The 27,774-nt window shown below is 44.8% G+C and overlaps 2 pseudogenes; both read right to left on the bottom strand.

The window, feature by feature from the left end:
- Positions 1-3,831: 3,831 nt before the first annotated feature.
- LOC139057772 (uncharacterized) lies at positions 3,832-14,653 on the bottom strand (annotated as a pseudogene).
- LOC139057771 (uncharacterized) lies at positions 13,254-16,498 on the bottom strand (annotated as a pseudogene).
- Positions 16,499-27,774: the final 11,276 nt, after the last annotated feature.

The following is a 27,774-nucleotide window of genomic DNA, read 5'->3' as shown; positions in this document are numbered from 1 at the left end:
TTGTTTCAAGCCCCCCGAGACTAAAGATAGTTTATCAACATCCAGCTGACAAATGACAGCCTTTGTTTTTTGTCGGAGACCCTGTGCACTTGTTGAAAAGTGTCACAAATAACTCGATGAACCAATACAATGCAAAAAGGTGGATGTACTTCACAGATCGAAAAAGTACAGACCCCAAACTGAAAGTTTCGACAGCATCATTCAGCCATTTATGTGAACTGCATGAGTCTGAACAAAATGAGCTTTTGAAGATTGTTCCGACATTGTCATTGAAGGCCTTAAATCCTTCTAACATGGAGGCAAAATGTAAAATTCGCATTAAGAATCTTCAATTCATCAACTGTAGCACAGTTCGTAATAGCAACCTTCAGTATGCTGATACCACGGCTCAGTACATCAACACGCTGCTAACATGGTGGAATATTGTCTACGTTAAAGACTCCGCGAAAGGGCCAGCGGTTTTCAGACGAGCTGCAAAACATGTAACCTCGACATCTCGCCCCCAGTTATAGTTCCTGGAGAAAATAGTGCAGTGGCTAGACTCCTCAGAACGTTTGAATCATGACGCGGGACATTTGACAAGGAAAACGCACTCAGTCTTTATGTCACACAACTCCCGCACTCCACGAGATCACTATCTACGGCCTTGAAGAACTTTGCTTGAAAAATTTGCGGTTGACAAGTTTATTTGACTTTATTTCTTCATACTGTCAACCCTCTGCTGAGGGTTCTTACAGGGAGGGTTTAAATACAGGCAGACCATATATACATGTGCATCAAATAGATTCTCCCAAGGATCTCTGTGGTCGATACCGTCAGTTGTCTGGTACCAACTATAATGTGTCAATTAGACAAATTTTCAAGTCTGCTACAAAGCTGCCGTTACAGGAAGTGCCCGAGTCGCCAGACATTGACATGCTATGCGGTGTTCCTATCGTTAGTGCCAACACGCTGTTAAACCAGTTTGATGTCATAGTAAGTGACAGAGATATCACCCGCCGTGCTTGCATGGTGGCTATGGTGATAGGCTGCGAAGCACGAGGACGCGGGATTGAATCCCGGCCACGGCGGCCACATTTCGATGGGGGCGAAGTGCGAAAACACCCGTGTACTCAGATTTAGGTGCACGTTAAAAAAAACCCTAGGTGGTCGAAATGTCCAGTTCTCTACTACGGCGTGCCACATATTCAGAAAGTGCTTTTGGCACGTAAAACCTCCTATTTAATTTTTAACAGCGATATTTAGGAGCAAGTGGCAAGGCTTCCAGCTGTGGCATATGTTGCGGGTTACTGCGCTCATGCAGCTCTAAAGGAACTGTTGTGCCAATCATGCAAAAAAAGCTGACCAGAGATGATGCAGAGATAGACATTACGAGCATCACCAGGAATAGGGCGAAGTTTCCGCTCGAACTTGTTTCAAATGCTCTGCTTGTCATAGAGATAGTGTTCCACAAGCTTAGAAGTCCACGCTTAGTCGCTCGATTCTTTGCACTTCATAAGCAGAAAGAAGTATTAGTGGCTCTTGTGTGTGGCATCCTCCATGATATTGATGACCTGGATTTATATGTTAATTAGCATGCTCGACAAGAAATCATGCATTAGACTTTGAGTGCAGCAGCAAACACGCTTCTAAGCAGCTTGTGCAAAACAGCAAACGACAAATTGTCTGACACGAAGGCAAAGTGAAAACTTTGAACTATTAAAAGTTGAGGTGTATAATATGTAGTTTTGTTTATACAGTATGGTTTGTAAATACAATGCTTCTTTTTCTCATCAATGCCAAATAAAATACCTCACGTCCTACCATTCTCTGGAGGGCTTCCAATCTCTATATTTCTGTTCTGCTTCTCGAAAATCGTGCACATCTGGGTCCTGCATGCTTGAAGCAATAATTTGTGCCAAAGCAGTAAGTGCATTCAAAGAAACGTTACTGTTCCAATTCTTTCCTGACAGTGAGTTACAAGCGAATTTTATAGCATTGTGTTCTACACAGAACAGACTGTCAAGCTATATATATACACGATCTTAAGTTCCTGGTGAGAAGAAATGAGTATGTCATTTTATGAGCGTTCACATTTCTTCCGCTTTCAACTGATGACAGTTTACTTCCAAGTAATGTCAAATTTTGCCATTTTTCGAACATATCTTCTGGAGCTCTTGAATATCTAGAAAAGAACACTTGAAGTGTTAACTGCTGACACGTGTACTTGTTTATCTTTGTTGGGTGACCGCGTTTACACCGCTTAACAAATGTTATCGCACAGCGCAGGACGCGCTTGCATCTATCGGAAATTTCTGGAAAGTTATCGATGGTCCTATCCGCTGTCTGTTTTTACCAAACCTTGTGTAATTTGATTTCATCGTGTGACGGGAATGGTGTAGAACTTTGTGGAAGACACGCGGTTCCCAGCGATTAGTCTGGAACATTCAACGACGGATGTATAAAAGCCGACGCGTTTGACCCGCTGATCAGATTTTGACGATCGTCAACTGTGTTCGCCGCTCTCGCCGTTCTATAAATGTATCCTTTTTATTGTACAGGTTCGCCCTGGAAAAGTTAGTTTCCTCTTCAACAGTATTGCTACAGTGTTCTTTACACGGCACTGCCACGTGACATCTGGTGGAGGTGGTTTTCGTTTATGTACCGGACGCCCCCAACAAGCCGTGACCCAAGCCTGGACCGCAAAGAAAACACTAACGTAGTTCCGGACCATCGAGCAAGCCACCGGCTACAAAAGCTGCCTTCGGAGCACGGACTTCTACCTGAGAAGTCCAAGAAAGTTGTGGCCACGGCAACCACAGTGGCAGCCCTAGTGTCAACCATCGTGCTTCAACAAACCAGGGAGCCCCCTACCTTCTGTGGAGCTACCTCGGAGGATCCGGAAACGTGGCTCGAAACCTTCGAAAAGATCTCGACCTTCAAGAACTAAACCTGTGAGAATAAACCACGAAATGTGTACTTCTCCTTGGAAGATGCCGTGAGGACTTGGTTCGAGAACCATTATTACACCCTTACAACATGGGACCTGTTCCGCAGTAACTTGCTGAGCACGTTCACGGGCTTTGTCCGAAAAGAAAGGGTAGAAGTTCTGATGGAAACCTGTGGCCAACTACCCAATGAGACCATCACCATCTTCACGGAAGAGATGACTCATCTTTTCCGGCACGGCGATCCGGGAATGTCCGAAGAGAAAAAAGTGCGTTTCTTCATGTGAGGCGTAAAGCAAGGACTTTTTGCCGAAGTGATCCGAAACCCACCGAAGAACGTACCTGAGTTCTTGACAGAGGAAACGATGATTAAGAAAACTCTAGATATGTGAACTAGCAAATGTAAACGCCACGTGCTCATGCCGCAGAGCGCCATCTAATCAATGGGCTCCGGTGATCTCCAAGAGACCATCAGGCTCATTGTGCGCGAAGAACTGCACAAGATCTTTCCTTCGTCGCAACCTCAAGTGTCACACAACCTCAGGTGTCACTGACATCGTCAAGGACATACTTCGACGGTCACTCGGCGTTACCGAAGTGCAGCCCCAATCGTCGCTTCCCGTGCCGGAATCCATGACCGACGCCGCAGTCGCCCGTCGTCAAGGTACCCTCCGCGACCGCGCCAGGGTGCTGTAACGCCCACCCGTCGACCAGCGCAACCACCCGAGGAAGACGAACATTAGGCGCGCCCCCGACCACCACTATCTCTGCGATCACTGCTAAGAAGCCGGACATATCTACCGCCAATGCCCATACCGCGAAATGGGACTACGAGGGTTCGCCGTCAATGCTCCGCGCCAGCAGCAAGGTGAATGCCCTCACGATATTGCCGTCTACCTTGCTGCTACTCAGTGGAGCCTTCGATGACCGTCCCGTTTGCCATCACCAGGCCGCTACCTGTCGCCGCAGAGCCGTCATACAGTGGTCCAGCCCGGGGCCACTCTGCGAGCCCATATCCAGAAAACTAAAAGCAGCAACCGATGGAGGTGCGGTTGCTGTTCGTCGAACTGACGAAGATCCTCCGCCTCCGACGAAGACGACGAAAAGACCATCTCGACGACATGATAGCGACACGCCGCTGCCCCAACGAAGTCAGGAAGCCAAAACTACATCGACGAAAGACGACTTGACGACGCGGTGTTCCAGCTTCAGTTCAACACGACGCAGCCATGATCCGACGCCAAGACCTAACTGCAACACAAGACAAAGAACCACCGATCTCGACGTGCTTATCGACGGCCACGCAGTCACCGCCTTAGTGGACACAGGGGCCGATTATTCCCTAATGAGCAGACACAGCGGCGCTTAGTTGAAGAAACCAAAGACTGCGTGGGAAGGCCCTCATTATCGGACCGCTGGAGGACACCTCATTAGGTCGACTGGAATCTGCACGGCAAGAAATACCGCTCATGACCGGACTTACCCTTCCACCATCGTTATCCTCCAACAGTGTTCACGAGGCTCCATTCTCGGCATGGACTTCCTAAACCAACACGGCGCCATCACAGACATGAAGTGGAAATCGATAACGATGTCGAAAGATCAAGCCATACTACCGGAGAGCTCTTGTAGTCACCATGCCTTGAGTGCGTTCTAAAATCAGGTGAGCATCTCGCCGCGCACCAGCATTATTATTTCCGTTGGCACTGAAACACCCGCTGACGTAGAAAGTGTCATCGAGGCTCACGGACGTCTACTGGTCGACCGTGAAATTTGTGTCCCAAAACGGATCCCTCGACTGCACGGAGGGGAAACGCAAGTGATGCTAACCAACTTCAGCGTGGAGTTCAAGCACATCAACAAGGGCACGACAATCGCGTACATGGAGGAAATTGTGGAAACCAGCAATGCCTTTGTCATCTCAAATTCTGCCACATCCACATCGACGGCCACAGTTCCCGAACCAGAATTCGACATCAATCCAAGTCTCCCCATGAGCAAGCAGCAACAGCTCAAAACTCTTCTCCAACAATGCAAAGAGGGCTTGTTGACGTCATTCGGGATTCGACGAACACCACTCGCAAAGCATCGCATAATAACCGAAGAGTGCGCTCGACCACTCCGCCAGAGCCCTTACCTAGTTTCAACGCGAGAACGTGAAGCTATAAGACAAGTGCTGCACGGGGACATCATCCAGCCGTCGAAAAGTCCGCGGGCCTCTCCTGCAGTCTTGGTGAAGAAAAAGGACGAAACCCTACGTTTCTGCGTCGATTATTGTCGACTGAAAATGATCACGAAGAAGGACGTATACCACCTCCCACGGATAGACGACGCATTGGATCGGCTCTGCACCGAAAAATACTTCTCGTCGATGTACCTCAAGTCTGACTACTGGCAAATAGAAGTCGTCGAAAGGGATCGCGAAGAGACCGCCTTCATCACGCCAGACGGCCTCTATGAGTTCAAGGGTATGCCATTTGGACTGTGCTCGGCGCCTGCAACGTTCCAGCACGCGATGCACACGGTTTTAGCAGGATTGAAGTGGCAGACCTGTCTTGTTTACTTGGGTGACGTCGTCGTCTTCGCCGGGAATTTCGACAATCACCTTACGCGGCTTGCGACAGTACTAGAGGCCATCAAATCATCAGGGCATACTCTGAAGCCGGAAAAGTGCCGCTTCGAGTACGATGAGCTTCTGTTTCTAGGCCACGTCATCAGCAAATCTGGAGTCCTGCCTGATCCGCAGGAGACAGCTCCCATCGCAAATTCCCGGCAGCCCATCGACAAGGAGGCAGTGCGTAGATTCCTTGGCATGTGTGCCTACTATATGCGCGTTGTCAAGGACTTTTCACGCATCGCTGAGCCACTGACACATCTAACAAAATGTGACGTCAAGTTCAAATGGGAAACGCCGCAGGCCAACGCATTTCACGAATTCAAACGACGCATGCAGTCGCTGCCGGTACTTGCGCACTTCGACGAGGACGCCGATACCGAAATCCGCACTGACGCCAGTAGCCTAGACCTCGGTGCCGTCCTAGTCCAGAAGAAAGTGGACTTAAACGGGTGATATCTTATGCTAGCCAGCCGCTGTTTCGCCTTTGCCTATATACCTAAAATTTCGCCTTTACCTATATGGCAGGTCGTTCAAAGTCATCAGTGACCATCACGCGTTGTCTTGGCTAGCGAATTTAGATGATCCTTTAGGACGGCTGGTGCGGTGGAGCCCCAGACTGCAAGAATATGATATCACTGTAACCTACAAGTCCGGACGAAAACACTCTGATGCCGATTGCCTATCACGCGCCCATATTGACCCACCGCCGCAATATGACGAGGATGGCGACGCTTTCCTTGGAATTATAAGTTTGGAAGACCTCGCTCAGCAGCAAACCCACCAACAGCAGACGCGGAGCTAAAAAGCCTCGTCGAGTATATGGAAGGGCACACCGACGTTGTCGCTAGGGCATTTAAGCGAGGATTGTCCTCGTTCTCCCTTCAAAACAACCTACTAGTAAAGAGCAACTTCTCACCAGTTCGCGGCAACTACCTTCTATACATATACATATATACATATATTCTATACTATACATATATTGTGGCGCTGTCACGTGGATAGACTTCGTGTACATAGCGTTGGACACGTCGACGTCTAGGAGCGACAGGATTGGTTTGCTTACTGCCAAACATGCTGTTGCAGCAGACGTACTGTCGCTCGATAAAAACGCAAGGTTTGATCAAGCGCCCGTGGCACAGATACCAAACGGTGTTACGATCGGATGCCGACATCTCTGGCCACCGACGCTAGCCATACGCAATATTGCGGCGAAAGGGAACACGGAAGTAGCCGTCGAAGAATAGCACGTATGTCTGTGTACTGTAAAGTGGAAGGCGTTGTTGAATAATAAACGTTGTCTATACGTGTGACGTCGTTCCCACGACAAAGTGATTTATTTATTTGTATTTATTTATTTTTGCATATGGCAGTCTATACAGACCAAGCAGGTGGACGTACTTCTGCAAACACTAATTTAAGACAAAAATAATATGTGTTCTTGTGCTAGACATATGAATCAGAAAAAGGAAGAGAGCAAAAAAAAATACGAAGGAAACGAACAAGTTGGCCCAGTTGTAATCTAAAGGACGATCGATATTCACACCATCAGAAAGATGCACTGGGATACTCAATGTCATGTCCTATGATGACATGGCGACTGACATAACAACACGGCAAAATTTTCATGTGGTACTAATAAATATCGTTTCCTTCACAGAAGCCCTACGACGTTTCTTCGACCAAAGGCGCACCTACCGCTTGGAGAAAAAGAAGGTGGAGACGACGAAGAGCGGAATAGCATGGTCCGACGTTTACCGAGGCTGTTAGCGCTTCTATAACATCTTGAAGTTTCTGGACGCGGCGAAAGTGCCCTGCCGGCGTTCGGTGAGTGGTGAAACTCACCAAGCTATGCTGGAGAGCTCAGAGATAAATTTCCTTTTTTCGTCTGTGTGATAAACCGTTTCTGCTAGATGAAATATTAGAAGATATGCGTTATTTAACGTGCGCTTAGCTTCAGTAAGATGTTACAATAGCAACATGCCGTAATACGTGTCCATTAACATATCTTGTTAAGCATATTGAAGTATCTCCAAATGCTGTTGGGTGTAGATGATATATGATAATTTTGGCGCGTACGTTCAAATTTTTCATTTTTGTTTGTGCGCTGTAGTAATAACTTATTGCTTGCAGATTCTTAGTATGCAGGTTTTGATAGCAAACAATCCTTATGTTATTGCCTGAAAAGAAACTGATTAATTGGGGAAGTGCAATACATTATTTTTCTTACTGCAGACAACCCAAGTCAATGAAGAGACTCCAGATGCTACGGATACAAAGACCACAGCGCTGGACGATGACGGCAGTACTGTGGTCGACGTACCGATTGGCAAGGCAACTGCTGTAAGCTTCCGCTCAATAACGGGCAGGAAGAGACGACGATCTGCTATGTCATCAGCTGATATGTGGACACAAAGGCAGAATGTGCTACAAAAGATAGCGACCAGCATGGACCAGCCAGCAAAAGCTTCACAATACGAAGATGCAGCTGAATACTTTGGAAAGTTAGTTGCTGCGCACATGCGCCTCATTCCAAAGGCTCAAATTATTGCATGCCAAACCACCATCTTGAAGACACTGGAAAATTATGTGGACAGGACCGAGTGAGGAAGCTTGAATGCGATCATCTCAAATGAGAAGTTATTAGAGAGTTGTTTACTTTCATTTTTTTTCAGACTGAGAAAGAAACTCAGTGTAACTTTTTATTTGCATTGTAGCAGTTCACTTGCCATTCCCATAGTGCAATATGCCGACTATTTGGCAGGGCGCTAGAAGATTTTTCCCTTTTAATATAGACAGCACGTTCAATTTCACGAAACAAGTTTAATGCATGATATGGCATAATACAAGTGCGCCTTGCATTGTCTTCATACAATCTTAAGGACTTCTGTATGCGTTTGCATCCAAGTGCGCTGATTGCTGCTGCCATGACACAGCACCCCTGCCATTTAAACATGCATATAAACTCTCTCGCACTGCAGAACCAACAGCATTAATTCTTCCACGGGAACTGGGTTGTGCAGAGAACAATGATCCGGTAGACATCTCAGCACTCGAGTCAATAGACAAGAACGGCACCGAGAGCGGCGCTGCTGCGCCTGCGTTGAGAGCGCCGCATGCGAAGCAAAATTCTATTAGCGGGTGGTACCCCTCTCCCATCTCTCGTTCGCGCCTCCTTGATTGCCTCCCGCACTGCGCGTGTTTGGCACGTTTCGTGCCGCGCGCGATGTGTGCGCGTGGACATTTCCTTCGAAGGGCGGTGTACAGTGTGTTTCACATTTAGGGGAAATCTCGAAGCGCATTGCATCGCGATGCGGCGAGCGCTTGAGTCAGGCGGCGGCAGCAGCTCGCGCAGATGCTCGAGGGGCAGGATCTTGAACGGCGTCGTCTGCTACGGCGGCGCGCGCTGGCGGCATTGTCGAGAAACGTTCTACTGTCAGGTGCAGGGCGCCGATCACATCGTTACTGCGTGAAATGAGCCGGTATTCTTTGCTAAGCGTCGCGCGACGCCTACTGATACGCCTCGAATGTAAGTTCATCGCTGCATGGCAGTCATAGACGACGTACTGATTCCATACATTCTTGACGGCCCGTTTCTAGAAGGCGACTGTATATTCTAACGCGATAGGACGCCGATCCACACTGCTCGTGCTGTGCAAGAACTGCTAGAAGAGCGCGCAGTCACTCTCTTGGAGCGGCCGCCTCAATCCCCGGGCGCCAACATCATTTAAAATGTCTGGGGCTCGTTGAAAGTATCGCAGGCGCAACATCCCCTCTATCAGTCGCCCGAGGATAGGCTTCGATCCACCATCGTCAGCGACTGAGACTTGCTGCGAATGAACACATCCCTGATCAAGTCATTCTACACTTCACTGCCTTCCAGGATGAGCGCTGTCATCGCTGCCGCTGGGGACATGACGAGATACTAACTGAAGTTCCGAGCGTGACGTGTCCAATTCCCCACCGGCGGGCAGGGTCTGTCTGGTGTAGCGAATGATTGTCGAGAAAAATCACTTCCAGCTCATTGTCTGAACCTAAAACGTTCATTTAATCGTGTCCGTTTGTTTCACCGTGTTCGACTCCCATTGTTGAGTGCTTTGTTTTCCTTTCGAGTCAAACAAAGACTGAGCACGTTGCGCGCACATCTTGATGCGTTTTGTCACTGCTCATTACGGTAGCACACACAGTGAAGAAATATATGTGCACGCGCTCAGTACTCCGGCCTTTCGAAAGAACAAATGGACTATGCTGTCACAAGAAGTTTGTGGAACTCCATTATCGCCAATGAAGGATCAGAGTTTGGCGACGCACAAAGTTTAGTAAAGAATATCAGCTCAGTTCCCGCAGTACCGATGAAATCGGTGCACTGCCCCTGACAGTACCACGCTTCCCGAAAATGCGGCCAGCGCGCGCCGCCGTAGCAGACGACGCAGATCACGACACCGCCCCTCAAGCGTGTGCGCCTGCTCAAGCTGCTGCCGCCGCACGACTCCATTGCTTGCCGCATCGCGATGCAATACGTTCCGAGTTTTCCCCTTACTGGGAAACAAACTGCACACGCTATATTTGCCTTTAAGAAGATCGGTACGCTTGACGATTATTTTTATGGCTGCAATGCGGCGAAAGGGCAGCGTCTGCTTAACCATGGAAGTGACGCTGAGCAGGTAATTGGAAAAGACATCGTATGTGCCGCCAGCAAAATCGTCAGCACATACGATGCGGCACATACATACGGCACCTACGAGCTAAAGTCATTTTTGCAGTTTCTCACATTATGTCTGCTACAAATCCGTGTTGTCTCTGATGGCGACAACGGACTTCTATCGACACTGTGCGGAAATAAACAAGATATATCGCTGTAAGCACAAGTACGACATGCGCACACAACTTTAACTAGTACTTCCCCTACAATATGGAATAGAGGCAGCAATGTAGACAGCTTGGCCATTTTTTAACAGTACTCAAGAGACGGAAGTTGAAAGAACTATTAATCATTCCTGCTTCAGCAATGCCGGCGCGACCAAGACGCGGGTGTGTATCGACCAGTAACCCGATCGATCGGTGCAGTGGTTAAGCGGGAATGAACTACGGTCATGTTCAATGCATCATGCACATATTCAATTTCTCGGCACGCGTGAACTTCGGCCACTGCTAGCGCATACAACAGACGTGGTTTCCATTCTTGGGCAGCGCACACACAAACGAAACACGAGAAAGAAGACAGGACAAGCGCTCGTTGAACTTAAAGTTTTTATATGAATAAAAGGATTATGTACCGAGTAATTATTAAATTCACGTGGGTTACATATAGAAACCGTCATAGACTCAGGAGTGATCAATGAACGAGCTCGCTTCGTTTGCCAGTTGTTTACTTCGCTCGGCGCACCGCAGTAATCCATGTCTGTCGTCTGCTTCTTTCGTACCATTTTCTTGTGAATCGGCAGAATTTCACTGGTGGCATCAACCCTTTCATGTTTACATTGCTGTCGTGACAGTTAACAACACAATAATAATTTCTGGTCATCCGAAGAGGCGCCGTCGCAAACAAGAGACGTTTCGCGCGCAGCGCGAACTGAACGCGGGTGCGACCGCGAAGGGAAGCGGCGACGGAAACCTACACCCGTTGGAGATGAAATCGCTCCGCCAGGGGAGAAACGAGCGCTGGCGTCTAGGATGAAACTTGGCGTGCGGTCGTCTATAGAGTGCAAGTCAGTGGCGAGAAAGTTATGCAGTACACATGCGGCATTTACCATCGCTATCACCCTTTCGGGCTTAGCGTTGATTGCAGTGTGCAGAAATATGAACCGATTTGCAAGTACTCTAAAGGCATTCTCAACGACACGCTGAGCCCTGGACAACCTGCAATGTAAACACAAATCGTTATGTTGTTTCATATCTGTTACACCACTGGAGAAGATGATAGCAGGCTTGGTTTGCCCACTGGTTTGCTTGCCACAGCCCAGCAACTGCATTAATTACACTAGGTCATCTCGAAGCTTTCTATTATTTCATAACTGCGACAATTCCGGAGTTACCACACGTTAGATATCACCTTTACATTTCAGATAGTGTCATGTCAGTATAGAGGCGTAACTTACCTGTAATTAAAGATTGTCTTCTCTTCTGTTAAGGAAGAGCCCCCATAGGGCTTCAACAAGTTTTTTCCTATAGAGATCGCGTCATCTGCGAAGAACACGCGTGGCAGGAGCACACCGGGCGAGCTTGCCGCCTTCACAAGTTCTGAAGAGCAGCCGTCATGTTTGATACACGTGTTTGTAGCGGCGTCGTTTGCCGGACGCCCGCATCTCCTTGTGAGCCGGGTGCACCAACTTCCGTGTACAAGAACTTGTAGTTGGTATCAACGACTGCAAACAATATAATGCTGAAGCTCTTCTTGCAATTTCTGTACACTGTTCCAGAATTCGCTGGCTTCTAATTAGTACATGCTTCCCATTCATGGCTCGAACGCAGTTTGGAAAATTCCATTTTTGATTGAAACCTGCGATTGCATCTTTCCACTCATCTTCGGTGCATGGCCTTTTCAGGAAGTCATTTTTCAACACTTTCCTAGTGAAAATCCTGAACTGGGAACTCAAGTGGTTATAACTGGTATTAAGTGGTTTTATCTGGTAATCAAATGGTCCCAGTTGACATACAACTGGTACTCTACTGGGTGCCTACTGGGAAGCAAGTGGTGGTCCCAGTTGGAGGCAAAGTGGTAACGAACTGGTTCCAGTTGGAGGCTGAGTGGAAACCAACTGGTTCCAGCTATGAGCCAACTGGATATGTTGTTTCCATGTACAGACCAGTTGGCCAGCAACTGGTCCTAGTTGGACCAAGTAGAAATCAACTGGCTCAACAGTTGGGCACCAGCTGGCCATGAAATTTTCAGGTAATAGACCAGATGAGCAGTAAATGTTCCCAGTTGGTAGCTAAATGGGCGTATCGTATCACAGTTTACATTAAGCAGTTAACCTGTAACTTCACTTTATCAATCTCAAAATGGGTAGTTCTTATTCCTGTATAGATAGTAGTATTCTACATGCATCTAGATGGAACTGACACATGCACTATGAAAGTTGCCATTTAATGATCTTAGCATATTCAAATTGAGAAAAAGTGCATATTATTTTATTGTGAAACATAAACTGCGCATTCAAGAATGCAACTTAAGTTGGAGCCCGTGCTTGACTTTGACGACTGGTATAACGTGCCCAGGATGGTCATTGCGATTCTTCCAGTGAATTCAAAACAGGCATAATTTAAATCAAGTCAAACATGGGCTGCAACTTAGGTTGCGTTCTTGAATAGAGGGGCAAGAGGTGATGTATCTAATATTTGCAGATGAACCCGCATTGTCAAGGCCCCTGTATGCAGTTTTTCTTCTGCGGGAGCAAGGAAAATAGTAGTACAGGGGGAACAAATATATTTTCAGTTTAATCGAAGGCTAGGTATCTGTCAAATTTCAGAAAGGGCCAGCCCTGTGTCAAGACATACATCTATATGTCTGTCCTTGTATGTGTGCCAACATATCTTTGATTAGTACCATAATTAAAATCTATACATACTATTTATATATAGCAACTCCAGTGATTTGCCGAAAATGTTTTATTATATCATTTTGTGAGGTTTTTATGGAAGCTGTCTACACATTGAGATCAAATGCTTCAGGCTCATTAATTGCATGTTTGAAAGGAAAAAAAAGCATGTGATGTGTTGATGAACAGCCGAAAATTTTTATTTATGTGACTACATTTGTCCAAAGGCACATGAGCAGGGGTTACATGAGTAAATCCATACAAAAATATACAATGTAAAAGAGACTGTGCCTAAATACTCTTCATACATAAGGAACAGATTACCAAAACACTGCTTGTTCAATGCAAACACAATATATCAAAGAATAAACACTGACAAAAAAAGAAACTTGGAAGCAAAGAGAAAAATGTTCAAGAAGTGTTTTAGATGGTGTTCTACCCCAAATATTCATGTCACTGGTTGCAGTTCCAGGTTTCTGAATGCTTCAGGGAAAACGTTATTAGGGGCACAAACATCGCTTCAGGACGTTTGTTTAAATTTTTTTATCCTGCGTGAGAAAAAGCACTACCTTTAATAAGTACAGCACTGACATTACCATGAAATGCATGTGGGCGGCTTTAGATAGATAAACTTTTCAGAATCAGAATCATGTTTTATTACGCTGCTAATGTGTGTAATAAAATTGAAGATATAGACGGAGTTCCTTGAGCATAAAGCTGTAGAGGGACATCCTCTCAGGTAGTAGACAAAACAAATTATATTATTGAAATATGAAATATCAAACAATGCGAAATACCACCGTGAATACACAAACAATACGAAATAATGCCAACAAAGCAAACATGATCATGCAAAATAAAGTACTCTTGTACAAGGGAAGAAAGAATGAATAAACAATTACACAGAATACAAGTTCTAGGAGGACATAATATAGCACAACCAGGAATCATGTATTTCCACACAGAATTCAGTCGAAGAGATAGCCTGGAAAAATGTACAGTGACCTTAGAAATGGTCCTGACGATAAGACATCCTTTTACATGCAAGTAACAAAGCGGTTCTAAATAGCTTTCAGTGAACAAGTTTATTAGTTTTCATGTACCATGTCGTAGTGGCATACTGAAGGTAGAAGAGCCGAAACATATAAATTGCAATTCATTTCCTAAGCATGCAGCATGGTTTTAAGGTCACTGATTTTACAATCTTGCTCTAGGTTAATTCTAATGATAGAATTTTATTTCACATTTATGGTCAGCGAAATATTCATGCTGTAGAAAGTAACCGCACCAATAATTATTCAGTTTTCCGTGTTGAGACCACATAAGCCGCAGTAACATGTCTGAAATAAAGTTGAAAAGCGAAATCTCTTCAGCATGCCACCTGGTAACTGCATCTGACAAACAGCCTGGCAACAAAGTAGTATCGTCTCCCATCATGCTCTATGCACAAACGTCCCGATCGGTAATGTCAACAGAGCTCGGGGGACATCACAGGAAGTCCCAGGACCGCAGAACTCGTCAAGTTGATGACATCAATGTCGAAAGGCGCTACAGTGTGAACTTGCCAGCCGCATGGTCTTTAGCGTTGTACTAAAGGATGTTTTCCGAAACTTTTATTAGTAACATTCAAAGTTACCACAGGAAGTAACGCTCATTTGTTATTAACATTCAACAATTTATCCAGAAGAACTGAACAACACACACATTGTAAGTTTTAAAAGGGATGTTGTAGCTAGTTTAAACTTTGCTGAATACTAATTTCCTGAAAACCATGACATTAAATGTTCTAAGCATCACATCGGCGACCGGGGCGGAGGTGAAGCAGGCATTAAGCACTCCCCATATGTGGGCCGATCCCGAGGATAGTGCAATGCCGGGCCGACCCGCGGCGGAGGTGCAGTTTGTCATTAAGGGCACCACATACACAGCTTCGCTGGTTACGCTTCTTCACATAGTGGAAGGGCACTTCCAATTTTGTTCTGTAACAATATCTATGCAGCTCATAGCAAGCGTACTCACAGATTGTGCTTACATTTAAAGTTATTTCATAAAAAGCGAAGTGTAAGCATAAGTGAAGTAAAAAATGTACTACTGGAAACGATTGACGAGATTGCAAACAAAATAGCATTCCATCACACTCAATCCAAAGGCATGCAGCTGTTTTATTGTCAACCTGTATGACCTTCTCTGCCACCCACTTTTGAACGCTCGGAATGTGTGTTGTGCCAAAAGAGAGAGAACTAACATAGCTCTTCGATACGAAGTAAATTCTCTTTCTGTCCCGGCAGCTCGCTGAGACAGTATGCTGTACATTTGCATGCATATTGTTTGGCAGTCGTACAGCTGTGCAGTCGGTTCTGTCAGGCCTTTGGTGTTGTTCATTGTGGAACACATGCCCAGAGATACGAACTCTGTCATGTTCCTCAACAGGGCCAGTGATCTGCTGAGGGACCTGTGCCTCGATTAATCTACGAAGAGACACACTGTCAAGCCTCTGTTTGCCTAAATGGGCGAGCGATTCGTCCTCGCGCATATCCCAGCACACAAAATCTTTAACTTGGCCTTGCAGTTGCCTTGTATGCACCCACTTTGTTGGCCATTAGCACTCTGTTCATCACCTGATGAGGCACCCCCTTTGCAGAAGTAATGAATTTTTTAATCTGGCCTACTCCTGCTTCGAAAACAAAGCAAGAGTGTGCCCAAAGTGGCCTTTGCATCGTAGCACTTTTTGCAAGATGTTGCAATAAATGCACATTTGGTGTCATTTCTTTTTTGGACTAAAGTAATTGAACGTTAACAACAAATTGCACAAGGCGTTATGTGCTCTGCCTTCTGTCTTCAGGTAAGACAGTATCTGCAAGTAGAAGGTACACTGCTTTTACCAGCAGGCTGAAGTGCTTCATGTACTCGCCTGGCAACATTCCATGAACACACACAAGGCTGAAATACAAAAGCCACTGCTGCCACTCACTTGCCTTCCAAAACTTTCTCAGTTGAACAGATCTCAGCAGGCGTGTGATGCACTGTGGTGGCTTTATGGCACACAGCCTTTGATCAATTGCCCTAACACATTGAGGTGATCCAATGTAATACGGAGCCCCAACACTAGACAACCACAACTCCATAAACTGGCGTGTCACTCCAAGCAAAACACAGTGCATGTAGTCATGGGTGAAGCCCCACACAATATCAAATCCCAGCAATTTTATCAGTGGGGATAGCCCCTTCACTCCCCGAACATTCACTCCACTTCTGTGAGCTTCAGCCATGTCCTCAATCATTCATTCTTTAGTCCTGTCGGGCACACCGGTGGCGTTGACAGGATACTTGACTGTTCCTGCCAAATAAATATAAAGAAAATAAATTAGGTACAAAATAACTGGTAGGCAAATAAGCCTTTGCTGCAATAAATAATACATATTCCCACTTGTACTAATATTCCTGAATACATGTGGCACTCCCAACAGCCACGTCAGTGCATGCTGATGTGAAGTTCACATTAAGCTTTTAAAATGTTTGTACAAGTAAAGAAAAAAGAAAGGCTGGTATTTCACTAACCTTAACGCAAAACTACTTCGCAAAAAGAATACTCAAAACACAAATTTATGTAGAGGAAATAAGAACGCAGACATCAAATTACAGTGGCAAAATACTGATGGTAAAACCCATAGACAGATTAAAATGCAGTCAGCTAGATGTTTTTGTATAAAAGTGGGTTTTCTTACCTTCAATGCACTTGCCAGGGTGCAAACACCAGCCACACCCAAAGTATCCATTATACTGGACCGTGGTCTACATCAGAGCCATGACAGGGGCATGAGCCGTACCAGTTAAACAGTAGACCTGTAAAGACCGAAAAAGGAAAATAAGGTATTTGATGTAAAAATGAGAAGCTGTCATATGGTTTTAATATGGTGCGCTTTCAATTGCAGTTGAGCCCAGTTGGGATAGAATTTCTCGGTCAAGATCGGCCTCTTTGCGCAAGCTGCGCGAGGGTGCGAACTGTTGTCCAGAATTTCTATCCGAATCGGGCTCAATGGTGATTGCATGTGGCCGTGTGACACTGGTATATTAGACTTGGCTCGAAAGCTTATGTGTTGACAATTGGTCTTTTGACAACAATAACATTATTCATTGGAATAAACTAACTAACAAGAAGAATCGCAATTCAATTTTGCGACTCACCTGAAAAATAAAACGTTATTTTGTAGATTGGTTAGTTTTTGACATGTTATACAGCAGTCGAAATCAGATTACACAAATGGCGCTTCCAAAAATAAAAACAAAGCTAGTGCAACAATAAGTATTTTCAATCCCATCGTCCTTAGACTTTTTAAATGTGTTCCTTCATTTTTTGGTCGTGGAATTGTGTGGAGGGATAGATGATGTGCCTTTACGTTTTCCAGATGAAAATTACAAAAACAAATAGAAGGAATTACTCCCTTTTGAGGGAAAGGTCTCTCCATCACACGTCCAGTTGATCACAGTCTCGGCGAGAGAGTCCATTTGCTTGGCGAATGCCTCCAGCACCAATGTCATATCTGGATGGCACTGGCCGTACCACAGCATGGCAACTGTAAGATTTTTGGACTGCAATCCTGGAGGCAACTCATTAACTATCGTCTGAATGGGCCATATTGAAAACTTTGACGAGTTGGAAACCGGATTTCCATCAGAGTTTATCGTCATGGTCAAGTCCATAGCACCGAGACCGAGATCGTTGCGTTGCTGCTGATACAAACTTCCGGCTGCGATGTCTGTCATGAAGGCGGCCTCTGAACGATGTGACAGTACATCTAAAGAGTTTTTCAGCGCCCTGGAAATTTTTGCAGATGATAGAATTGAAGCGATCTGCTGCCCCATGGGAAGACTGACAAAGCTTCCTTGCGCCGTAAGGGTATCTCCTGTATACAGCTGCTTGCACTGAGCACATGTTGCTTGCATTTCTCTCCTTTTCTTGAGGTTTCCGTCACATTCGCCAAGAAGGCACACACATTCAGGGCAGTAGAAATGAAAGGCCATGCTTTCAGTCGAGATCCCCGCAAACTTCTTCAAAGGGAACTTTGTGTCTGGGAGATCGTTTCTTTTGAGTAAAAAACTGACTAGCTTCATCAAGTGCGCTACTTGTGTCCACGATAAATCAAAGTTGACCGCAAAGTCCATGACTAGGGTCACGATGTCTTCTGCCGAGAAATCGGAGCTTAGACTAGGAAATGACTGGAAGCCATTATCTTCACCTTCATAATTTTCCTTTGCGTTCTGTGCATGGCGTTCCTCGTGGATGCTCTGCCCAAAATCTTCGCACTCGTCGAATTCCTCGTTCGACCAGTCGTTTACGCAAACTGTTGAATTCCCAGCGGGTTCGTCAGAAGCAGGAACGCAGTCCGACATCATGCTTTGCAGTTCGCTGGTGTTCGGCACGGCGCGAGACGCCCTGTACCGCGTTGACCTCGGCCGCTCGTTCCCTTCAAAGAATGGCTTTAACGAGAGCTTGCGCCGCTTAGACATGACGGCGGAACAGGCTACAATTCGCACTGCGATTTAAACATTTCGAAATATTTAAAGAAAGAGGCGAAGTGTGCGCTTGAGCTAAAATATTTGAGGACACGACTTGCAAACCCGTTCACTGGCGCAAACTTCTTAAGATCTGCATGGCGCCGGCTATGAAGCAGCTAAATTACAAAAGCAACTAAACAGAATTATATGTTTTTATTTTGATACCCAGCACCAAATCTGCGTTAAAAATTTTCACTCCCTTAGGCCACGTCTTTGATAACGTTATCACTGCATATTCAGTTTGTGCGCGTAAACGAATTCAGATCTCTTGGTCGGATGGCTGTGCGTGGCTGAGCTGAGCGATCCACAATCCACGCCGTTCTAGTCGTCTCCAGTCGGTAGTGGGCAGCACGCATTTTAACACGTTGTGTACATACGATTTGTTTTGCAATATGTATGCCTTAGTTCTGTTTCTCGATCACGACCATACGCATAACATTCGCCGGTATGTCGCTCGAGTTGATGACATCCGCAATTTTCATCCGGAGCACGAGACGGATTTCGACAGCAAAACAGTGTATGTTGTACACTGGGAGGACCAAGTTGATAGCGACAACGCTGGAGAATATCGGGCGCAAATACTTCGACTTGGAGGTAAGTGGAATCGTCTGCCCTGATCGATGAGTTAGTCTAATATTCGCACCTACACTTTCAGCTACACAGAAAGAAACTCTGGAAGCACCGAAAAGAATACCCATTCCTGAAATGATCATCGATGAGGACTTCGATGATGAAGAAGCTGTGCCTAAAGGGGCCACTGTGTGTGCACGTGTTCGATCGCAAGTCTTTTGTCCCTTAATAATTTTCTTTTTCTTTTAACTGCTGATTTATGAAAAAGATATTATCTAAATGTTTGGAGTATGAGTATTCTAAAATTTGCAGGGAGCAAGAAACAAAAAAAGCTCTTGTCAACCGGACTGCAGCAAAGAAAGACCGGTATGAGCAGATACTAAAGAAGCAGATTGATGAGGCTCTCCCAAAAATCTCGGAACAAACTGTGAGCATACTAGCACATACTTGTTAACTCACTGTTTTTCCCAGTTTGAAGCTTTAGTGAACCACAAAATTTTTTTTTCTGCAGCGGAAAAGGCAGCTGAGTTCGTCTTCAAGCTCAGACGACTCCCTCATATCGAGGGCAGAAATAAAAGAAGAAAAAAAGAAAACTAATTTTTGGAAAGAAAGGTGCAAGGAGCTCTGACAAGACAAGATGTTCCTTCAAGAACAAGTGGGATCGCAGCAGGTGCTGCTCAATTCAAAATTTTTTACTTGTAAGAACAACATTTATATATAGTCTTCCTTGTTAGTACATAAACTCAGAAAGTTCTCCAAATGTTTATGTCAGTCTGTTCATTCCAATCGTGTATGTCTCTTGAATATTTGTTAAACATTTTAGCAGTTGATGACCTGCAGCACAGCAGACGGGTAGAAACCTCAGCTGTAGAAACTGCAAGAAGGAAGACAACGCAGGCCACAACCAACCTCGGTGCATATTGATTTTTCTTGCATATATATACATATATATATATCAACATGGCGGGTGGTTTATTTTAAACTATACAGAATTGGCAGTCACCTGAGGTAACTCGATTGCAGTACTCCTTGAAATAGATTAATTGAAGCGGCAGACATTACTTGCATGAAAAATCAAAGCGCATAATACATTACTTCACAATAATAACTGATTACCTTTTAAAATTGCTAGAGCTATACTACTATGCCCGCGCAACCTTGAGCGATCGGAAAGCGTGTTATCCCCTCATGGCCGGCGGAGAAGGGATGCTTCGTTACGGCCGCGAAGCTCCCCACATCTCTGTAAGGTACCTGGTGGTGGTCTCGTGCTGACGATGGCCTCTCGGTGAGCCCATATTTCCACCCTCATCTTTTAAGAGGTTCAATACTTACAAGCATTTGTCTCGCAAACCATATTTATTTCAAGGGAATTTTCCATGTCTCAATAATTCCTCTCGTCGTATTCGAGTGCTGATTGCCGTGTTATAGTTTGTTAACGCAGCTTTCCCCTCAAGTCTAAATATTTTAAGGCAGTTTGCCTTGTGCGTATCATAGCCACGCACGCTTATATCGCCTTCCGTTTCTCTACCACGGGCGTCCTTTAAAACCACGGCGCTGCAATTTTTGCTTTCCTTTCCTTCATTATTCTCCGCCCTTAAAGTGGCTCTCTTAACTACTACACGCAGAGACAAAGCAACAACGAGCGCATGCGATCCCATAGATGAGATGAATACATATATATATAGAAAATTATCAGTCATAGCTCTCGTAGTATAGCCTTCTGGGCCGTTTCCTTTCTTTTCTTTTTTTGTTTTTCGTTTTTTCGAAAGTAGTCCTATTAATGTTATTATAATTACACCAAGGTATTTCGCCCTCGTCAGCAGCAGTCCTTGAGATAGCTATTCTGGCGGCTAGCTTCCCACGCTAGGCGTGCCACCCTCGCACCTGTTTAAGCTTTTCCTAGACGCTAGAGCTATACTACTATGACCGCGCAACCTGGAGCGATCGGAAAGCGCGTTATTCCCTCATGGCCGGCGGGGAAGGGATGCTTCGTTCCGGCCGCGAAGCTCCCCACATCTCAGTAAGGTGCCTGGTGGTGGTCTCGTGATGACGATGGCCTCTCGGTGAGCGCATATTTCCCCCCTTATCTCCCCCCCCCTTTTTCCCAAGAAATTTTGCCAGTCCCTATCCACCAATTAACACCAGTCCCTTTGCACGTAAGTATGAGGCTCGGAGCAGGAGCTATGGCGCTTGAAAGTAAACTGGGGCCTGACGAACCAACCGACTGAGCTATCTTTCCGGGCAACATTTAAGGGTCATGAGTTCAAATCCCCTATCATGTTCCTTTTTCCCCTTTTTTCTTTTTTTCTTTCTTTTTAATGTCTTTTCCTTTATTTTATGACTGTACGGGAACCCTCCATAAAAAAATTATATACATCCTCAATTAGGTATGGCGACACATGTGCAAGTCATAAATACCAGGTTCTCTAGCCGAGTGCCATCAGTGCGGTATAACCGAGCTCAGATTGGTCAACCTTGACTGATCAAAGAGGGCACCACTGTAGGTTAAATGAGGCGTACAACTGCTGCGGGACCCGCCGTGGTTGCTCAGTGGCTATGATGTTAGACTGCTGAGCACAAGGGTGCGGGATCGGATCCCGGCCACGGCGGCCACATTTCGATGGGGGCGAAATGCGAGAACACCCATGTACTTAGAATTAGGTGCACATTAAAGAACCCCAGGTGGTCGAAATTTCCGGAGTCCCCCACTACGGCGTGCATAATCAGAAAGTGGTTTTGTCCCGTAAAACCACATAATATAATTTTTTAATTTAACTACTGCGGGGACGGTAGAGTAGTGGACCGTGGTTCAAATCCCGGTGCCGCGAAATTCTCCACCGGAAAATAAAAAAGAACGTGTGTTGAGAAAATTGCACAAACAGGCCTGGCGTGCAGCCTGATCCCGGCGACCAGAACCGGTAACGCACTCTCTCACCAGAGCAGGATTGGCCACCCTGGTGCAGTACTTGGCCACAACCTCCTATATCAATGAGTTAGCGGTAAGAGGGAAACTAGAGGAATTCCGGATCAAGCTACAGAACAGGTATTCGGCTTTAACTCAGGAAGAGGACCTTAGTGTTGAAGCAATGAACGACAATCTCATGGGCATCATTAAGGAGTGCGCAATAGAAGTCGGTGGTAACGCCGTTAGACAGGAAATAAGTAAGCTATCGCAGGAGACAAAAGATCTGATAAAGAAACGCCAATGTATGAAAGCCTCTAACCCTACAGCTGGAATAGAACTGGCAGAACTTTCTAAGTATATCAACAAGCGTAAGACAGCGGACGTCAGGAACTATATAATGGATTGAATTGAACAGGCTCTCAGGAACGGGAGGAAGCCTAAAAACAGTGAAGAAGAAACTAGGAATAGGCAAGAATCAGATGTGTGCATTGAGAGACAAAGCCGGCAATATCGTTACTAATATGGATGAGATAGTTGAAGTGGTTGAAGAGTTCTACAGAGATTTATATAGTACGAGTGGCACCCACGACGATCGTGGAAGAGAGAATAGCCTAGAGGAATTTGAAATCCCGCAGGTAACGCCAGAAGAAGTAAAGAAAGCCTTAGGAGCTATGCAAAGGGGGAAGGCAGCTGGGGAGGATCAGGTAACAGCAGATTTGTTGAAGGATGGTGGTCAGATTGTTCTAGAGAAACTGGCCACCCTGTATACGCAATGCCTCATAACCTCGAGCGTACCGGAATCTTGGAAGAACGCTAACATAATCCTACTCCATTAGAAAGGGGACGCCAAAGACTTGAAAAATTATAGACCGATCAGCTTACTGTCCGTCGCCTACAAAGTATTCACTAAGGTAATCGCAAATAGAATCAGGAACACCTTAGACTTCTGTCAACCAATGGACCAGGCAGGATTCCGTAAAGGCTACTCAACAATAGACCATATTCACACTATCAATCAGGTGATAGAAAAATGTGCAGAATATAACGAACCCTTATATATAGCTTTCATTGATTACGAGAAAGCCTTTGATTCAGTCGAAACCTCAGCAGTCATGGAGGCATTACGGAATCAGGGTGTAGACGAGCCATATGTACAAATACTGGAAGATATCTATAGTGGCTCGACAGCCACCGTAGTTCTCCACAAAGAAAGCAACAAAATCCCAATAAAGAAAGGCGTCAGACAGGGAGATACGATCTCTCCAATGCTATTCACCGCATGTTTACAGGAGGTATTCAGAGACCTGGAGTGGGAAGAATGGGGGATAAAAGTTGATGGAGAATACCTTAGCAACTTGCGATTCGCTGATGATATTGCCTTGCTTAGTAATTCAGGAGACCAATTGCAATGCATGCTCACTGACCTGGAGAGGCAAAGCAGAAGGGTGGGTCTGAAAATTAATCTGCAGAAAACTAAAGTAATGTTTAACAGTCTCGGAAGAGAACAGCAGTTTACGATAGGTAGCGAGGCACTGGAGGTGGTAAGGGAATACATCTACTTAGGGCAGGTAGTGACCACGGATCCGGATCATGAGATTGAAATAACCAGAAGAATAAGAATGGGCTGGGGTGCGTTTGGCAGGCATTCTCAAATCATGAACAGCAGGTTGCCACTATCCCTCAAAAGGAAAGTGTATAACAGCTGTGTGTTACCAGTACTCACATATGGGGCAGAAACCTGGAGGCTCACGAAAAGGGTTCTGCTGAAATTGAGGACGACGCAACGAGCTATGGAAAGAAGAATGATCGGTGTAACGTTAAGGGATAAGAAAAGAGCAGATTGGGTGAGGCAACAAACGCGGGTAAATGACATCTTAGTTGAAATCAAGAAAAAGAAATGGGCATGGGCCGGACATGTAATGAGGAGGGAAGATAACCGATGGTCATTAAGGGTTACGGACTGGATTCCAAGGGAAGGGAAGCGTAGCAGGGGGCGGCAAAAAGTTAGGTGGGCGGATGACTTTAAGACGTTTGCAGGGACAACATGGCCACAATTAGTACATGACCGGGGTAGTTGGAGAAGTATGGGAGAGGCCTTTGCCCTGCAGTGGGCGTAACTAGGCTGAAGATGATGATGATGACTTTTTACAACTACTTCAATACACAGCAATTTACTAATTGTAGCCAGCAAGTTAGCAAAGCATATCTACTTGGAACGAATTGTTAGGATCACGCACATTTCAAAATGTGTGCCATGAAACTTGTGATAAGAATGCACTTTTGTTCCACTTTCTTAACAAATGTCCTTTACGCAATGAAACAAAAGTAACTGAGGCGTCCATGTACTTTGTCACACTTTCGGAGTGAATATGTCGAAACTCACACCATCCTGAAAATTTGTTTCAAGATGTATCTTATGAACTACCAGCTGCAATTTGTAAATGTCAATATGCGTCATAATAGCAATTAGACAATTTGTTGGGCAATTGTTTGTTAATTGGCTGATTGTTAATGGTCATTTCAATTTCTCATGCAAGAAATGTTAAGACGTTTTTACAAGTCCAGCTCAATCACTAGAATTATGTTACCTGCTACAAGTAATTTTTATCAATTATTTGTAGGAAAGAAAAGGCACCCGGTATGAATATCAAGGGAAATGTTTATTTGAGGTTTCAGTGCTTTTTAATGTTTTAACGCAGTACTAGTGGCAAAAAGAAATAAGGATTCTCTATCTTAAGGTTGCAAATTCGTATGAAAACCATGTGTCTTGCAAATAGATCTTATTTTATTTTGCATGCTTACGTGAAATGTAATGTTGCATGTGAATTAAATTGAAAGAGGCTACACCATTTTCTTAATACAGCCCTTGGAACTGATTTTCCCACTGACAAAGATGAAGAAATGGCCATGCGAAGTGCGACACCCTTGGCACAGAGTAAGTTGAAAGATGTATTTGTTGCTATGGGCATGAGAGCTAAATTCTGGCATTTCCATACCTAATTTTAGCTACTGACAGTATGCACTCAAAAAGGCCCATTGAGGGTAAGGTTTCATTTGTGTTCCATTTCTTACGTGTAATAACAATATGAAATAGTGACTTACAGCCCTCATAGAGGAACCAGCTTTAGTGATAATTGGTGAGTTACCGGCATGCTTATGTGCAGGATTTGTTGTAAGCATGAACTTTTCCTCTTTCTGTATGCACAGAAAGTGGAGCTGGTGACGAGCCATGTGTGATGGGTAGCCATATTTGCATGTTTCAATTGTAGGAAAGTTGTAGCACTGCACCCTTCACAAATGTTGTAAATATTTTTTAGGGGAGGACTTCGCATATTTGCGTGATGGCTCTGTAAGTATATATTTTGCATCTAATCTGGGAAGTTCTAGCACCCTATGATCAAAACAAGCAGGTTATGTTTGAAAGTAATGGATGCAATTGGCGGGCAAACAGTAAATGTTATAATATCCAATCTGTAGATGCCAATAAGATTAGTAGCATGTTATGTGCTAACACCTGCAATTATGGAAACTCAGATGATCAAAAAAGTTCACAGGACAATTATTAATGTGTAACGTGACTGTTTAAGCATAAGCTGTGGTGTGAGAGCAAAGCATGTTTCACAGACATGTTAAGCTAAGCAGATTTAATAGTTATGCCCCACTTGCTACTCTACCACACCTTTACATCCAGCTTCACAGCACATATTTTCTCACAGTACTTGTTTAATCTCAATGACAAGGTGTTATTATTTTTGTGGGCTAAGCCTGTTCGCTAATGAAACAGGTATAGTAACGTCGTCAAAGCAGGTGCCTGCAGAACATCTCTGAGCTGCTCCTATCACTTATCGGTATGCAGCACCTTGGCATGCTGCCAATGAACATGGCACAAAAATGAGAAACAAGCTAAGAAAAGCTAAGATAAATTTGTGAAATGTGCTGTAAAATAAATGCAGCTATACAGTGCAGGTAATATGCTGGCTTGTAGAGAGTGCAGGCCACTTGTAGTGGAATACTTGCGTCTATCATTTTTAGTAGCTAGACATATTATGAACACACCTTGGTGTAATGCACTTGCAACAAGCGCAAAGATACCTAAGCTCTATGTTACTAGTGCTAAGTTGTACTTTTTGCATAGTGTCTTCCAATAGCAGTATCATAGAAAGATGTTGCTTCACTCTTCATTGATTTTTACAGTTTCATCGTCAGAGATGCATTCGCCTGACGTCAATACAGGCTAAAAGAATACTCAGTCATAAGAAGCCCAAATTAGGGGTGAAGGAAACCGCCCAGGCCATATGGTCGCAAAAGGTTTTGGCGGCACGCAGCGTGAAGGGGGGCGTAGCTCCAAGGAAAAAGAACCTTGGCGAGCTTGAAAAGCCTGCGTTGACACCCGAGAAAGTCAACATCTGGAAGGTTTGTCGGCTGTGTATATCTCATATAAATTGATATGGCTGTTATGAAACACGCATGTAAGAATTGTTACTCGTTATTTTGCAGCAACCCTGTCCCATTGGTCACGGGTAAATGACATCGGTGCATCAGCGGCAGCTGTAAACTTAACGAATATACTGTCAGAAAAAATACAAGATTGAATAAAAGCAAAGAGACGAAGAGGTCTGTTTCCTTGAAACAATGATGACCATGCTACGTCAAGGCAGAGAACCGACGCCCTAGTCACTTAACTGTGATATTAATAAAGTTATTTATTCTACGTGGAGTCTTTTAGGGTGTTTGAAGTGCTAGGATGACCATTATTCGCAAGTTCAAGATCATCATCATCATTTATTGGACCCTTAAGGACCCTTTACAGGGTATTACATAAGGGGGGGGGGAGTCATAGATATACATAAGTCAAAGATTTTACATAAAGAATGAATTGAAATAGCGCAGGTTAAGAAATGCAGGAATACAAAATAGGAGTACAGGCAACTTCAAATGCAACAACACTTGGAATGAAAGGAGAGATTGTTCAATTCTAGTTTCCAAAATGTGAGAGCAACCGCTCTTTAAATTCTTCAGGATCATGCTCCCTGATAATTGCATCTGGGAGTGCATTCCATTCCTGGATTGCTGTGGGTAAAAATGATTTATTGAAGGCAGCAGTTGATCCATACAGCCGCTGTAAACTGAGTGAATTGAACAGGCGTCGTGACGAACGTGCTGGTGGTAGAAAAAGTGATTCGCGCAGATGTTGAAAATGGTAGTACAGCTTGTGGAATAAGCATAGACGTGCTATCTTGCGTCGATAGACTAATGTGGGTAAATTGAGCGATGACTTAATACTACTGATACTAGTTTTGTAGTCATATTTTGAAGATATGAATCGAGCAGCACGGTTCTGGACCGATTCTATTGCATTGATTAGGTATGCTTGATGTGGACACCAAATCGCGGAAGCGTATTCAAGTTTTGTTCGAACAAAAGTTTCGTATGCCAGTTTACGGACGGAAGGGGGTGACAACGATAATGTTCTTCTGATGAAGCCTAGTGTTTTAGAGCTGTCGGCGATCAGTTTCGTGATGTGTTCCGACCAGTTAAGATTGCTAGCGATTAGGATACCGAGGTAGCGATACGTTTGTACTTGCGAGATGTTGGCTGTGCGCAATGAGTACTCATGGGTGATGTTAGTGTGCTTGCGGGAAATTTGAATAAATTTGCATTTAG

This window comes from Dermacentor albipictus, chromosome 3 (assembly GCF_038994185.2).
Source record: "Dermacentor albipictus isolate Rhodes 1998 colony chromosome 3, USDA_Dalb.pri_finalv2, whole genome shotgun sequence".
Lineage (NCBI taxonomy): Eukaryota > Metazoa > Arthropoda > Arachnida > Ixodida > Ixodidae > Dermacentor > Dermacentor albipictus.
This window is presented reverse-complemented; position numbering and strand designations above follow the sequence as displayed.